The sequence below is a fragment of the Dermacentor variabilis genome, chromosome 7 (assembly GCF_050947875.1).
Source record: "Dermacentor variabilis isolate Ectoservices chromosome 7, ASM5094787v1, whole genome shotgun sequence".
NCBI classification, from domain to species: Eukaryota; Metazoa; Arthropoda; class Arachnida; order Ixodida; family Ixodidae; genus Dermacentor; species Dermacentor variabilis.
This window is the reverse complement of record NC_134574.1, coordinates 133,764,797-133,780,510: the sequence shown is the minus strand read 5'-3', so window position 1 is coordinate 133,780,510 and position 15,714 is coordinate 133,764,797.

Below are 15,714 nucleotides of genomic sequence, written 5' to 3'. Positions count from 1 at the left end.
CTGCTTTAACCAGCACAGAGTACCTGGCCTGGCTGACGAAGAACCGAATGCGTCGGCTGATGGTTCCGCCGTACCCCCCTGCTTCAAATGGTGCAGCCGAGCGGGTGGTGCAAACCATCAAAGACAATCTCAAGAAGAGCCAGACGGGGGTTTCAGGACGCAGATTGCCCGGATACTGTTTCAGTTCTGGACCATGCCGCACGATGTCATTGGCCGTGCTCCTTGTGAGCTCCTGCTGGGTCGGATGGTCAAAGACACCCTTGGATGTCGTGCATCCGCACCTCCGATCCACAGTGCTCTTGAAGCAGCTGTAGCAGAAGCTGACTGCTGAGCAAGAGGGCTTTTGCCAGAGTCGGGGGCTCCAGTTTTCGCCTGGAATTTCCGTCTTGGCTCACCCTTGTCTGCCGGACAGGTGGTGTCTCCTGCCAGCTTCTCATTCCTGCTCGTCCTCGTGCCAGACGGGGCCATGTGGCACAGACATGCCGACCATGTCAGGCCTCGCCTCGGGACCTGGCCAGCACCCTCGACTGCCACTTCTGAGTTCCAACCTGCAGGAGGATTAGCGGCAGCACCAGCTGCTCGTCCCCGCACCAGACGGCAACCGCTGCCAGTGGTGCGGCACCCGTTGGACCGGTGTCGAGCCCGGCACCACTCACAAGGCCAACCACTACGGACCCTCCGGATGGAGCGAGGCTGGTCCAGGCAGCACACGGTGGTGCCACACCCAGCCCGTCAGCACCGTTGCCCAGGCGGAGTACTCGACGGCGGAGGCCACTGGACTTTTACTCGCCTCGGTAGCAGGCACCGTCGACTTGGATGGGGCGAAGGCAAGACCATTGTGCTATGAACATGACGTTTGTTTCTTTTATTTAACAAACAAACTGGGGGTAAGGGGGTGTAGCAAGCTTGTGACGCCCCCTCAGGCATAATGTTCGTTCGCCGCCAGGCTCGGTGGCCTGCCAAGCTCGGCAGGCAACATTGGTCACCGCACTGCAATAAACACTGACGAGCACGCTGCTCGGCGGTCAGTAGTCGTTCAGCACCACCACGCTGCGGAGCGTCCGTCTAATGGAGGGTGCCTCGAGCCCTCCCTTGTTCACGAACCCATGTGGATCGTGAGATAAATGCCATTTTTATTCAAGTATTGGCCAAAATTAGGCTACTCGCAGATGACTGCATAAATTGCCACAATATTCATAACCATCACGACCAGTTCCAATTAAATCAAGCACTTCATCACATGGAAAAGTGATGCGAGACCTGGGGACAAATGAAAATTAACCAAAGAAATTCAGTTCTCATGAGAATTACTAGAAAAGCTTTACCATTGCAATTTGATTACATTTTAAATGGAAACCTATTATCTGAAGGAAAACTTTATAAGCATTCAGGGGTCAAATTTACCTCGGGTTTTTGATGGAACGAGCATATTGCTTATATCAATAAAAAAGCAGTAAGCAAACTTGAGTACCCAAGACAAACACTGCTACAGGCTCCACAAGGTAATAAACTGATGAAAATAAAACGTTTATGCCACCAATAATAAGATATGCGTCAATAGTGTGGGACCCGTACAGGAAAGAAAATAATATCCAGTTGGACAATATTTCAAAGGAAATTGGTCAAATATATTTACAATAGATACTTTTGGCGCACATCTGCTAGTGCTTTGGTGAGAAGGCTGAACTGGATTCTTTACAGTCCGGCACCGTGCTGATCGTTTGCAGTACCTGTAGCTAGTCAATCACAATAAAATAGGAACAACAAAAGACGATTCCGTTCAGTCTGTCACCAAACGAATTACACGCTCTCACTACCCCGAAAAAACTGCGAGAATTTTATTGTGGAAACGGTGTCTTTAAATATTCGTTCTTTCCACGAACGGTGCGAGAATGGCACATACTTCCAGCCACCCTTGCGGTACGCTTGTCTTCGGCTGCCTTCGTTTCAGCCCTGAAGGCTCACCGGTGGACAATTTAGTGAGCCAGAAAACACTAGTTCTTTTGTTGGTTTTCTCCATTAGATGTAAAAATGTCCTTTGTTGCCTTGTATGTGTAGAGGAAACTAGTCCTAGTATATATATATATATTGACATGGGGTTTATTGCAGCTCGTTCGAGGGATCGCAGGTAGCTCTAGATCACGAGTCCTAGCGCTTCGCATCAGCAGGCCGAGCTTGGGTCTGGCGCCGCAGCGGTGGTAGTCCGCACTGTGCCATATGCATATTACCCACTAAAACTTCGCCCGCGGCGAAGAGGAGCCATCCTGGTGACCTAAGGTGATGGTACGATACGGGGGTCGTGGTACGGCTTCAGGCGCCTGACGTGAATGGTCTCGCGGCCACGACGGCGTTTGTCCGAAGATGGCGTCACCGGTTCGACCACATAATTCACAGGCGAAGTACACGCGACGATCCGGTACGGACCTTAATATCTCGGAGCAAGCTTTGGGCTAAGGCCTGGAGCTTGGAAGGGCAGCCGAAGCCAGATGTGAGAGTCCACGGCGAAGGTCTGTGTGGGCTGATCGTGGTCGTGGCGATTATTGTGGATTCCTTGGGTATCCGACGTGAACGAGCGAGCCAGTTGGCGGCACTCTTCAGCATGGCGCGCAACTTCGGAAAGAGGGGTGAATTCAGAGGCATCCTGGTGATATTGTAGTACGGTGTCGAGGGTAGTGGATCGTTCACGTCCATAAAGAAGGAAAAATGGTGAGAAGCCTGCGGTAGCCTGAACGGTGGTATTGTACGCGTACGTCACAAAAGTGAGGATATCGTCCCAGTTGGAATGATCAGACGCAACATACATAGTGAGCATGTCCCCAAGAGTGCGGTTGAATCGTTTCGTTAGACTGTTCGTTTGTGGGTGATACGCCGTAGTGATGCGGTGAATAGCGCGGCACACGGTGAGTAGCTCATTAATAACTTCGGACAAGAAGACAGGGCCTCGGTCACTGAGCAGTTCTCGCGGTGCGCCGTGTCGTAATATGAAATGTCGTAAGATGAATGCGGCGACGTCGCGAGCAGCAGCCGTAGCAAGTGCAGCAGTTTCAGCATATCTTGTGAGGTGGTCTACTACGAAAATTATCCAACGATTTCTGTTAGCATTGCATAGAAGAGGCCCATAAAGGTCAGTGCCAACCCGATCAAAAGGACGTGCAGGATACGGTAAAGGTTGCAGAGGGCCTGTCGTATGAGAAGATGTCTTGCGTCGCTGACAGGCTACGCATGAGCGAATGTATTTGCGGACATAAGAATACATGCCGCGCCAGTAGTACCGCTGGCGGTGCCGCTCGTGGTTTTCAGGACGACAGCATGAGCTTGTTTTGGATCTGCATGGAAATACGAGCATACGTCGGAATGAAAATGGCGAGGGATGACTAGCAGCTATTTGCGACCGTCTGGCTGATAGTTTCGGCGGTACAAGATGGCGTCCCGTAGCACGAAGTGGGTGGCTTGGCGACGAAGGGCTCGAGGGCATGTAGACGTTGATGAACTGCTAAGAATGTCAATGGCAGACACAATCCACGGATCTTTTCTCTGTTTAGACGGCATGTCAGTAACAGCAAGCGTAGCAACCGGGCACTCTATGGATGAAGGTGGCGTTTCGTCGGATCGCATGGGCGAACGGGAGAGCGCACCTGCATCAGAATATTGGCGCCCGGATCGATAAATGACGCGAATGTCAAATTCTTGGAGCCGAAGAACCCAACGTCCAAAACGCCCCGACGGGTCTTTCAGTGACGCAAGCCAGCAGAGTGCGTGGTGGTCTGTCACAACGTGAACGGACGGCCGTACAAGTAAGGGCGAAATTTGTTTAAGGCCCAAACTATAGCCAAATATACTTTTTCCGTGACAGAATAATTGCATGCTGACTTCGTGAGAGCACGACTCGCATATGCAACCACATATTCTGGAAAGCCAGGCTTCCGTTGAGCAAGGACGGCTCCAAGACCAACGCCGCTGGCGTCGGTATGAACTTCAGTTGGTGCACTCGGGTCGTAGTGGCGTAGAATAGGCGGTGAGGTAAGCAGACGACGCAAAGTGGTGAAGGCTTGGTCACATGCCAGAGTCGAGTCGCAAAGGTCACCAGGGCCAGCCAGGAGCTTCGTCAGGGGAGCGATGATGCAGGCAAAATTGCGCACAAAGCGTCGAAAATAAGAGCAAAGACCAACCAAACTTCGGAGCTCTTCCACTATAGTCAGCCGCGGAAATTCTGCGAGAGCACGAAGTTTGTCAGGGTCTGGAAGGACGCCGTCTTTGGACACGACATGTCCAAGTATGGTCAGCTGGCGGGCTCCGAAGCAGCATTTTTTCAAGTTAAGTTGAAGGCCGGCGGTGGTAAGGCAAGTAAGGACTTCGCGTAGACGAGAGAGGTGAGTGGTGAAATCAGGGAAGAAAAGTACTACGTCGTTTAAATAACACAAGCACGTCTTCCATTTGAGCCCTCGTAGGATATTGTCCATCATCCTTTCGAATGTCGCGGGTGCATTGCAGAGGCCGAATGGCATTACTGTAAACTCATACTGGCCATCAGGCGTAATGAAAGCTGTCTTCGAGCGGTCGGATTCATCCACTGGCACTTGCCAATAGCCCGATCGCAAGTCCAAAGAAGAAAAGAATGCGGCACCGTGAAGACAATCCAGGGTGTCATCTATGTGCGGTAGAGGATAGACAACTTTTCGTGTAATGTTGTTGAGGCGACGATAGTCCACACAGAAACGAATCGAACAATCTTTTTTTCTTAATGAGTACTACAGCAGACGACCAAGGGCTGTAGGATGGCTTGATAACACCACGTTCAAGCATGTCTTCAACTTGCTCGGCGATGACACGACGCTCGGTGGATGACATGCGGTACGGACGCTGGCGTAATGGTGCGTGATGTGCCGTATCAATGTGGTGAGAGACGGTACTTGTGCGGCCTAATGATGCTTGGTTGCAGCCAAAAGAGGCGTGAAAATCATTTAAAAGAGCAATAAGCCGCTCACGTTATGTCGGCTCGAGGTCATCTGCAATAGAGCGACAAAAAACATCCGGTGACACTCGGTTAGATGGCACATGGGGTGCCAGTGCTGTTACGTTGGCAGTATCCACGTCGTCGGGAACAGCGAAATGCACAATAACGTCAGCGTCCACATCTGGATGGTACGAATAGTCTCGCCGGAGTGCAAAGCCAAAGTGTACGAATTTGGGTTAGAAATCAGTATTTCTGCAGCCCCATGGTGAACTGTGAGGAGGGAGAAAGGTAACAATATAGGCTGGCGGCGAATGAAGACGGCAGTGGGTGAAAACATGACTGTCGCTTCGGCAAGCGATGCGCATGAAAGAGGGACACATACCGCGCTGTGAGGGGGAAGGTCAGTATCTGAAGCTACACAGATCCTGGTAACATCCTGAACTTGAAAGTCGTGAGATGGCAAATCGCACAGAACAGACAACTGAACCTCAGCACCAGCTCAGTCAATGACGGCGTGATGGCGCGACAGAAAATCCCAACCGAGACTCACATCGTGGTAGCGACAAGTTAACACAAAGAAATCAATCGAATACAAAGTGTATCGAATCAGCACCCTGGAAGTGTGCATCGCGACTGGCTGAACTTGTTGTGCACTGGCTGTTCTAAGCAATAGTACCGAAGGCATCCTGGTCACTTTCCGTAATTCACGGCAGAGTTTCTCACTAATCACGGATACAGCAGCACCTGTATCGACGAGCGCAAGACATTTGATGCCATCAACGGACACTTCAATAACGTTAGCGGGGGAAAAGCGAGGAATTTGATGTTCTGACGATCACGGAGTTCATGCCTCAGGAACTGCGTAAATCAATTTTCCGCCTCAGTAGTACTGGCACTGGGCCTACGACGCATAGGTGAGAGTGAGCGCCGACGAGGGGAAGGCGAGCGACGAGTACTGTAGAGCTGTGACTGCGGTGCTGGTATGTCGTCAGCAGCGTAGACTTCGGCGGTGGTCGCTGAGGCATACGGAATGGTCGGAAGCCGGAGCTAGGCGGTCGCGTGGTGCCCACGAAAGCCGGCAAGCGCCGGCGGCAGAAGCGCGCTACATGTCCCGGTGTACCGCAGGCATAGCATATTGGGCGGTTGTCAGCAGTGCGCTAAGGATTTGTACCTTGCTGCTGTGCGCTGAAAAAGGGAGCCACCGGCTGGCGAGGCGAAGGCGGATGAGAGAACACCGGCTGGAGAGGCGCTGAAGTCGGAGGAGAGAATCCCGGCCGACGAGGGGCCCGTGCAGCGGCTTCAGCATACGTCAGAGGCGCGGCCACGGGAGCCGGCGGACATGGAGGTGGAAGAGTTTCGGTCACTTGCTCTTGAATTTCCTGTCGGATCGCTGGAGCCAAATATTGAGAAGGCTTCTCCGTTGTCGGCAAAATATACCTGCTTGCGCACAAATAGACCTGCTTGCGCACAAATTATTTTATTTACATCAGCAAAGTTGTGGGGTTGTCGCCAATAACCAATGCTGCTAACGAATCTTCCGTAGGCAATGGGCGCCGAGCTAAGATACGTTGTTTCTGTAGCTCGTCAAAACTTTGGCACAAATTGATAACTTCGGCCACTTTACGCGGATCCTTCGCTAACAACATTTGAAATGCGTCCTCATCAATGCCTTTCATAATGTGTTTTATCTTGTCCTGTTCCGCCATTGACGGATTCATGCGCTTACACAGGTCAATGACATCTTCGATGTAACTTGTGAACGTGTCACCGTGATGTTGCGCGCGCCCCCGGAAGCGTTGTTCTGCGCAAAGCTTGCGCACAGCGGGGCGCCCGAACACTTCTATGAAACTTGTCTTGAATCTCCTCCAGGATTTGAAATCGTGTGCGTGGTTTCGGAACCAGAGGTTCGCGACGCCGGTTAAGTAAAACAGCACGTTGTGCAACCTGGGGACGGCGTCCGACTTGTTATGCTGGCACACCCGTTCGTAAGATGACAACCAATCTTCCACGTCATGATCATCGGTGCCGCTAAAGATGACAGAATCACGCTGGGGCAATGCACTGGAAACGGTGACTGTCGGAGGCTATGGTGCATCTTCCTGGATAGTTTCGTCAGGCACGGTCGCAGCAGTCGGTAGCGTCCGGCTTCAGAGTTCCAGTTTTCAAGGTTATCCCGCAGCTCCACCAAATGAAGTGGGGTTTATTGCAGCTCGTTCGAGAGACCGCAAGTACCTCTAGATCACGAGTCCTAGCGCTTCGCATCAACAGCCCGAGCTTGGGTCTCGCGGCGCAGCGGTGGCAGTCCGCACTGTGCCACATGCCAATTACCCAATACAATATATATATATATATATATATATATATATATATATATATATATATATATATATATATATATATATATATATATATATATATATATATATATAATTGCGCGAGCGACGCTATGCAAGACATGTAATGTCTGTACTATGTATTTATGCATCTTGTACCCCACTCCTGCTGACAGCCTTTCGAGGCTAGGAGTATTGCTCGCACAAAATGTTCATTTAGGATCGTCGCACTTGGGCTGCACCTACTCACCGCATCGTGCGGAACACACTCATTGCAAACGAACGTAGAATGTCTACATCATTTCGTGGATATATGCTTCCTGAATGGTGCTTACCCGCCGTGAATGCTCAGTGGCTATGCTGTTGGGCTGCTGAGCACGAGGTCGCCGGATCGAATCCCGGCCACGGCGACCTCATTTCGATGGGGGCGAAATGCAAAAACACCCATGTGGATTTAGGTGCACGTTAAAGATCCCCCGTTGGTCCAAATTTTCGGAGTCCTCCACTACGGCGTGCCTATAATCAGAAAATGGTTTTCTAACGTAAAACCCCATAATTTCTTTTGAAATGATACTTCTACTACCTGTAATAAAACAAATATAAGACCGTATGTATTTACGCTTTATCTTACTTAATGCAAACCTTCCAGTTTACAGCTCATAGGCGCGAGCTCCCTACGCAGATCCATACTCCGTTACTCAGGCTCACGTAGACTATATCTTATTCTTGGAAACTGCCACTTGGAGCCACCACTCCAAGTGGCAGTTTCTACGAGTGACTCAGAATCTAACTTAGATAGTTGAAGGGAGTGCGGTGCCGTTGACTAGCGAATTGTTCATAACGTTACTACACAAAATATAGCGAGCATTGTACTATATCGACATTATCTGTTGTGCATTGGGAGCACCATATACAGAGCTACTGATTTTAGGTCATGAAGCTAACTCTGAAAGTGATGTGTTTTGATTTCATGTATTGCCCAAGAGGCAATATTCTTCTGTACTACTTAGAACACTCTTTTTACTAACGTATGAAGATAAAAGACAATATGCATCGCGCGATAAATACCAACAATATCCTTTAGTTATGACGCAAAATCAAAAATTTAGGTATCGACCCTCCCCCCCCCCGCCCTGCCCCTGAAACACAACTTATACAGCAGATGAATGATTGCTGTGAATTATGGCCTGTAATAGCCGTCCGAACTTACCTTCTAGAATATTAAGGCCCACGAGCAAGCACATAATAAAAACGTAGAGGAAGTATTTCATCCCGTGTTTCTAAATCCAAAGCCGTGTTCAATGCGAGAAAGCGAGTTCTGCATTTATCTGAATGTTTTCCTGTGAGCTACTGCACAGCTTCCATAGTTTGCCTTCTATTCCTCATACATTTTTAATAAATAAAATACAAATGTATATTTATGAGCTATACGAATGTTTGCAGCTGTCTCCTTCTATTATTCATGAATCAGCAAAAAAAACACAAATATATTTCTAAAAGTCTATCTTTCCAAGCTGATATTGCAGCTTTCAACGTGATGATGTATGTGCCCATACAGCAGCTAGCAAGTATTTTTCACTTTTCCTTGAACTTTCGTTACCGGCGCTTCATTTCTTTTTTTTTCTGAGCATCAAGAAAAAATATATTTCAGGAGTGTCCTCAAAAAGCACACAAAGTAGAACGAAAGAAGTGACTAAGCTTGGGAGGTAAGTGTGAACAGCAAATCAGGTTTCTCATTATAGAATCAGGAAGGGAATTATAAATTATTTTATAATTAAAATGAAGGGCCGCGATATAACTTTATCAAAAAATATTGAGCAGTGGTAGCGCCTACATATAAAAAGCAAGCTGTCGTGCGCACAACGACGCCACAGTTAGTAAGGAAATAGCCTATGCACTTAAGGCCCATGAGAAAAGTACGTGCTTCAGTCATGCCTGGCGTTTATTGTGTGTAGGCATTCTTAAACGGTTATGTCACAAATGGGCCCGGAATCACTGAAAGCTACATATACAATTCCGAAGCGAGGGAATGCTCAGTAAACGAAGATACTAACACGAAAGTCGTTATAGTGTCTTGCTTAGCTGTACATGGTCAAAGGTAGTGATAATTATGGATTTTTTGTTGGCACAAGGCTCAGTTCTGGTCATAGATTGCCACACGAAATAATTTACACAGAAGCTGTGTAAAGTAACACATTTTTTTCTGATATGCCGCTAGGTTTGCCAGAGCTTTGTATAGCAGATGTCTATCTACTTCGGTGTTATTCGCTAATGTCTTACACAAGGTATTGGAGATGTAGACAACAGGTAATTGAAAATACAAATCATCCTAAATATATCAGATCTTCCTTTCCCTTACACTGCATCTTTTATCTTTCACGCACATCAGAAAAGTATAATTTTCCCCATTTGAATTATTCACATTTACCTTGTTATCGCTATTATTTCCTGGCTCACCCGCCGTGGTTGCTCAGTGGCTATGGTGTTGGGCTGCTGAGCACGAGGTCGCGGGATCGAATCCCGGCCACGGCGGCCGCATTTCGATGGGGGCGAAATGCGAAAACACCCGTGTGCTTAGATTTAGGTGCACGTTAAAGAACCCCAGGTGGTCAAAATTTCCTGAGTCCTCCACTACGGCGTGCCTCATAATCAGAAAGTGGTTTTGGCACGTAAAACCCCAAATATTATTATTATTATTATTTCCTGGCTAGTAAGTAAAAGCTCGTCATTTTGCAAGTCCGGAGAAATATGTGATTGCTGGCTAATGTACCAAATGTGATAGCCGGGAATTCAAATGGGCTTAGATGAACTTTTTCTGGCCAATGGTTATACCCTGACAGGCTTGCGGATGCTTCAGATTTCCCCGTAAAATTTATATAAAAGCTAGTATTGTTCGCTGAATAATGAATTCATCCCGATAAAATGTGAGAATTTGGCGCTGTTACACAAGCTTAGTAGCGGCTTGCAAGATCAACTCTGTCAAACAAGCTTAACATATAGACTATGTAGATCCCTTCGGAATTGCCCTGCATTCCGTTCAGAGCACTCCTGCATTCCATCCCATCACGCTCTACCTAATCGTCTCTGCCGGAGCCAGGCAGCACTCTGGCTTCTGCTGCGGGCATGAGCGGTGTGCGAGCCCGGACATTAGCGTGCATATTTAGGAGCTGTGTCCATATCCCACCTTTGCAAGCACAGTGATTTCAAGGAAACTGAGAGTAACTGTTAAGGTAAGTCAAGCTAGTCATTTTACTGGACGCTAAAGTAACGCCGACGGTTTCTACATGGAAGGCACCATGCGCCATCGAGGTACGACACCTGTAACGTAGCTGGTCCGGTTCTGCTTTGGGCAAGCATTGTGAAACGCTTGATACCCGCTAGGACACTGTCTCCGGTTGTGTATTCGTACACATGCTCAAAGTGCAAGTCCCGTGAGTGCATCACCGCCGCGCGGATAGTACGGGAAGCACAACGGCGTGGCGAACCTGTGCCTTCACAATCATGCTTCATGTAGAGGTATGACCATTTGCATCTGCGCGAGTAATGTGTACAAACGCCATGCCATTTTTTGTAAACCTTTGCAGGCGCCCCAAGACACTAAACGGGCAGTGCGGTGCCAAAGGTGGAATGTGGGATGGCTCAGGATTTGGGCGCGTAAGGTCATTTGTGCGCTATTGCGGAGTTTTGGTTTTCCGTGCGAACAGTTCCCCAGGCATTCTCTGGCCTTAGCGGCCCCCAGCCATTGAACCATCTGGAATGCCCCTGGAGGTCCTGCGCCTGTCTGGAGATACTGCGCAACTCGCTTCATCATAATCTCAGTTGCTCCCCCTGATGCTATTGTTTGCTGGTAATATCTTTATGCTCACAAGCTACACAAATCCCAGCGCAAGCATGGCGAAGAAAGAGGGAATATTCGCGATGTATGCGTGGGGCATATCTCTTGACAAAACCATATTTCCCAATGCGTACATGTGCGGCGATTGTGCGCCTCGCGCCCCTTCCACGCGACAACGAAGCTGTCGCCGGCTTGTATTGTATTGTCGAAAGATTGACATATAGGCTACCCACTGCGCAACAGCAGTTGTTTCTCGTGCTCTGTCGTGTCCACGTATTATTCGTACATCGTCAAAGAATCGCAAGGAAATGCTAAATATTGCTATCAGGTGCGATTGTCCACCTTCGGACAACACTTTCAAACTTTGTTATGAGAACTTGTTACCGTTATCCAGTTTTGTATGGCATGTCGTGTAATTCCCGTAGAGGCCATAAACATCGTAAGAAATGCAAATGCAGTACCTTCAGTAAATCAACATTTCTCCTGATGCGAAATCGAAATCCACCGAAAGAGTACGCATATATTTTGTTGACTGGCATACCAGAGTAGAAGGCGTGGTAGTGTAGCTAATGCTCTGTCGTTTCTGCGAATGTCATTACTAATACTTGGCGAACACTAAAAAATTTAAAGGACTGGGTCACCTTTTCGACGCGCTTAGCAGAGCACTTGAATCTGAAAACCTTGCCTGTACAAGGGGGACAATTCTATAAGGCATTGCTGCATTTGCGTGCACTTTACTGCTATTGTGACTTGTGCTAAAGCAGAAAAGGGAATGTTTCTTCTTACCTGTCTTTAAGTTGCTTGGAATTTTCTTCTTGTATCAGTTCTTTCAACCATAGTGCTGCTGCATAGGTTAACAATTGCCTCCCCTTTTCAATAGCAGATAGAAAAATGATCAGCTGGCTTTTTTTTTTCAACCAGTACCGCGAAATCAGTATTTCCACATAATTAAAAATTCTTTTCTAAAAGACCTTTTTCTTTCAGCAACCGTGAAGAGCAGCAATTTTTTTAATTCCACACGTGTCTCAGATTGTCCTCCCCTACCTTCACTTCATTTGCTACCCCTAAGATATGCCGTATAATTACGATAATGGCGACTATGGTAGGAAGAACACGGCGGCGTTGCGTCAGGCATGGCATGCAGACGATCACAGTAAGAGATACGACGGTGTATAAAAGATAACTACAGCCTTAACGATCATGAGGACGTCGCCATGACAGCGATAAAAAGATTTAAGTGCTCCTCCCCCCCCCCCTAAAAGAATTTTGAAGTCAGTGCCCTTCCACTCAGTGACGAACGATGACCGGCGAACCTAATGGTGAACTGCACTTCCGCCGCGGGTGCGGGATCGAACCCCGGCCACGGCGGCCGCATTTCTATGTGGGCGAAATGCGAAAACACCGTTGAAGTTAGATTTAGGTGCATGTTAAAGCACCCCAGTTGGTCAAATTTTCCAGAGTCCCCCACTACGGTGTGTCTCATAATCAGAAAGTGGTTTTGACCCGTAAAACCCAATTTTCTTTCTGCCGCGGATCGGCCCGGTGTTGTATTAGCTTCGTGATTGTCTCACGTATGAGGAGTGCTGAACGCCGGTTCCACCTCCGCCGCGAGTCAGCCTGGCATTGCACTATCTTTGAGATTTTGTGTCTACAGACAGACACAATCCTGAGAGAACTATCTCTTAACAGCTTCGATGTAAAAAAAATATAGTTCTTGTGGTATATGTGACTCATACGAACAAAGCAACACATGGGCCGCAACAACGCAACTACGCACGCTGCTTTGTAATTGAACGATTGGATAGAGTAAACTATATACCCTTTGAGTTCTCTGGTGCCATGATTTATTGGTTAATAACTAGAATTAGCTAGATTTTGATACCGAAATGTAGAACCTGCTAATCTTCGTTTCTGAAATAATAATGGTGTTCAAAGATGATCACAAGTGATGACATGTTGAGAAAAAAAATACAGTGACAATACTTATTGAAGTTTACTTACAAAATAAGTATTCTTGAAAATTTACGAAAATATTCGTAAGCAGTTTCTATTCATGTCCCTTTGGATGTCCAAGTGTTCTGTACAAAACTAACAAACGTAGTTATAGTAGTCATCAAAACACGAAGGCAAAAGAAAACACGTTATCAATAATATGTGCAATTTCAGAACAACAAGAAAAAGAAGCGCAAAAACACTTCTCTTTATTATTTTAAATAGAGGTGATGATTTAAACTACCCTTGTTTCACCATGTTTCTGGAGTTCCGGTGGTGTCAACAAGCTGGGATTTCTATGCAGTTACCCAATGCACGAAACACAACATCGGCATCCATATCGGTGTCACTGCAGGCCGCACGCGCATAACACATGCTGCCTTTAATGTGTTTCCATTGGTCTTTTAATGGTTAGCCATCACTATTGCATACTTTGTTTTTCACGCTAATGATTTCAAGCAAGATGGTCTGATATTTTGGGACATTGCTAGAGTTTTGTCACATGTTTTACTGCGACAGCGCTAAAATATAGCATGTCCTCATGCCTTGCCTTCATGATTTGGCGAAGAAAAACATTCTTCATAATTATTAGTAGCTTCTGCACACTTTCAAATAAGATCGGCTAGAAAACACCTCCCTAGTGGGTTCGCTGGCTAATTGAGCTAGTTGACTAGGTCTCCCAATTAAATAAAGCGCAATATCAAATAGAATGCTAATAAGAAAGCAACGCAAACGAGTGCAAATTTACTGTTTATTTGGGAAAAAGATGAGAGGGGTCGGGAAGCACGGTCTTAATTTATGACGCATCGAAAGCGACTGCATAAAATAGCAGGGAAGCATAAAAACATAGAAAGAAGGGAAGTATGCAGGTTTAAAATGTTAAAATATCTGTAGATCATGATCAGAACCTAGCGACTAAGGTGAAATTCTTGAATCGCTCGCTTGTAAAGCACTTTCGTGTATGCGAGGAGATGAAGCACACTGCCGCTAGTCAGAGAGCAGTCGAAATGCAATTTCGGTCTACATGTACCGAGCAGTGCTTAGGTACTTTGCATAGGCAGTGCTTTCTCAGCAGAATATAAAGTGCTTGTTGGCATTATTTCTCGGTGAGTAATTGCGAAGAAAGTAGTTTCAATAAATTTTTGGCGCGATATTGCGCGGCGTGAAGTAGTACACTTCATGCTGCGTTTACGTAAACTAGCTAGGCGTGTGTTGCACCATTGGATAACCGAATAACCGTAATAATTCGGTGGAAGGTGTTAACCGCCAAAGCAATGAGACGTTGTACGGATAACATTGCATTCGTCTTCGAAAATCATTGTTCCGTTCCTGCAGTTATATGAAATCGAAATATATCAAACAAGTACATTTAAAGAAATAATTACAAGGCAAACAAAAGATCAAACGGTTGCAGAGTTCCCAAGCTTCAAAACCTTCTTGAAGGCGCACTTCGTGGACGAATTTTGGTCATGTAGGGAACGTAGGCCATGTAGGGTCTTTGGTGATGATGTACTATAAGGCAGAGCGTCATAATCCAGTGCACTGAGACGTCAGACTATACTGTACGACTGAAAGTAGCACTACAGAAATTTTTTCACAAACTACACTTTGGCGTATTGCGGTTGAAGGCCAAACACAATAAAATACGCTTAGCCCAGTGGGAGGTTGTAGTATCTTCTCTTTCCAGCTGCTGGGGACTGCGAAGGCAAGCCAGCTGTTAGACTTGACCATTTTTGATCCAGTGTAACTCTCAGGTACTCAACCCCTCCCTTGAACGACACAATGCTTTCATTATAGACCAAGTACAGTGATTGCATCAGTCGGCTAGCCCTCGGCGTGCCAAGGCATTCTCCGCGTTTCCTGCCGCATTTATCATACTGAAGCAAAGTTTGGGTACGGGCTAGTTGGTATTCCATGGTATAAATTGTCACTTACAGCACATACATAGACGAAGGCAGCGGTTGTCTCCGGCGTCCTTTTTTGTCCCTTGTCTATGTATGCGCTGTAAGTGACGACTGATTGCATTTACCATGATTTTAAGTGTTCCTCAAGCGCTTGGAGATGTAGAATTCTCGCTGCGATTACATAGTGTAGAATGAGAAATAAAGCAACTTGCGTGCAATAAGTATATACTCATATCAGGAAATGTTATAACCCAATGACAAGCTGAAAAGAACGAAGTCAGCAAATGCATAAGGAAAAAAAACATTTATGAATAATAGAAACGTAGGATTTATGAGGTGCTGGCGAAGTCAACTTGCGATAGAAGGAGCTGCACCCAACTCATCCGCATTAAACGTGCGGTCGCCTTCTAATTAGTCTATGTTGCGGCCCGTCTCCCATTGACTACCTTGTCTGCCTAATTCATTGATTTTGGTAGTGGTTGTAAAAAACGGCTCCACATGGTCATTTTAGAAATTTTATTCATATTCATAGTCAAAACCTGATTCCAGTTCTCAAGATTTTTTAACATTTTCACAAAAGTTTGCTACATATCACTAAAACCATTCATGAGTGATAATGCCGAAGCGTCGAACTTATTAAAGATTATTGCTTAGTTGCTGAAAAGTGCACTTCAAATTACAACAAAAATTCCACAT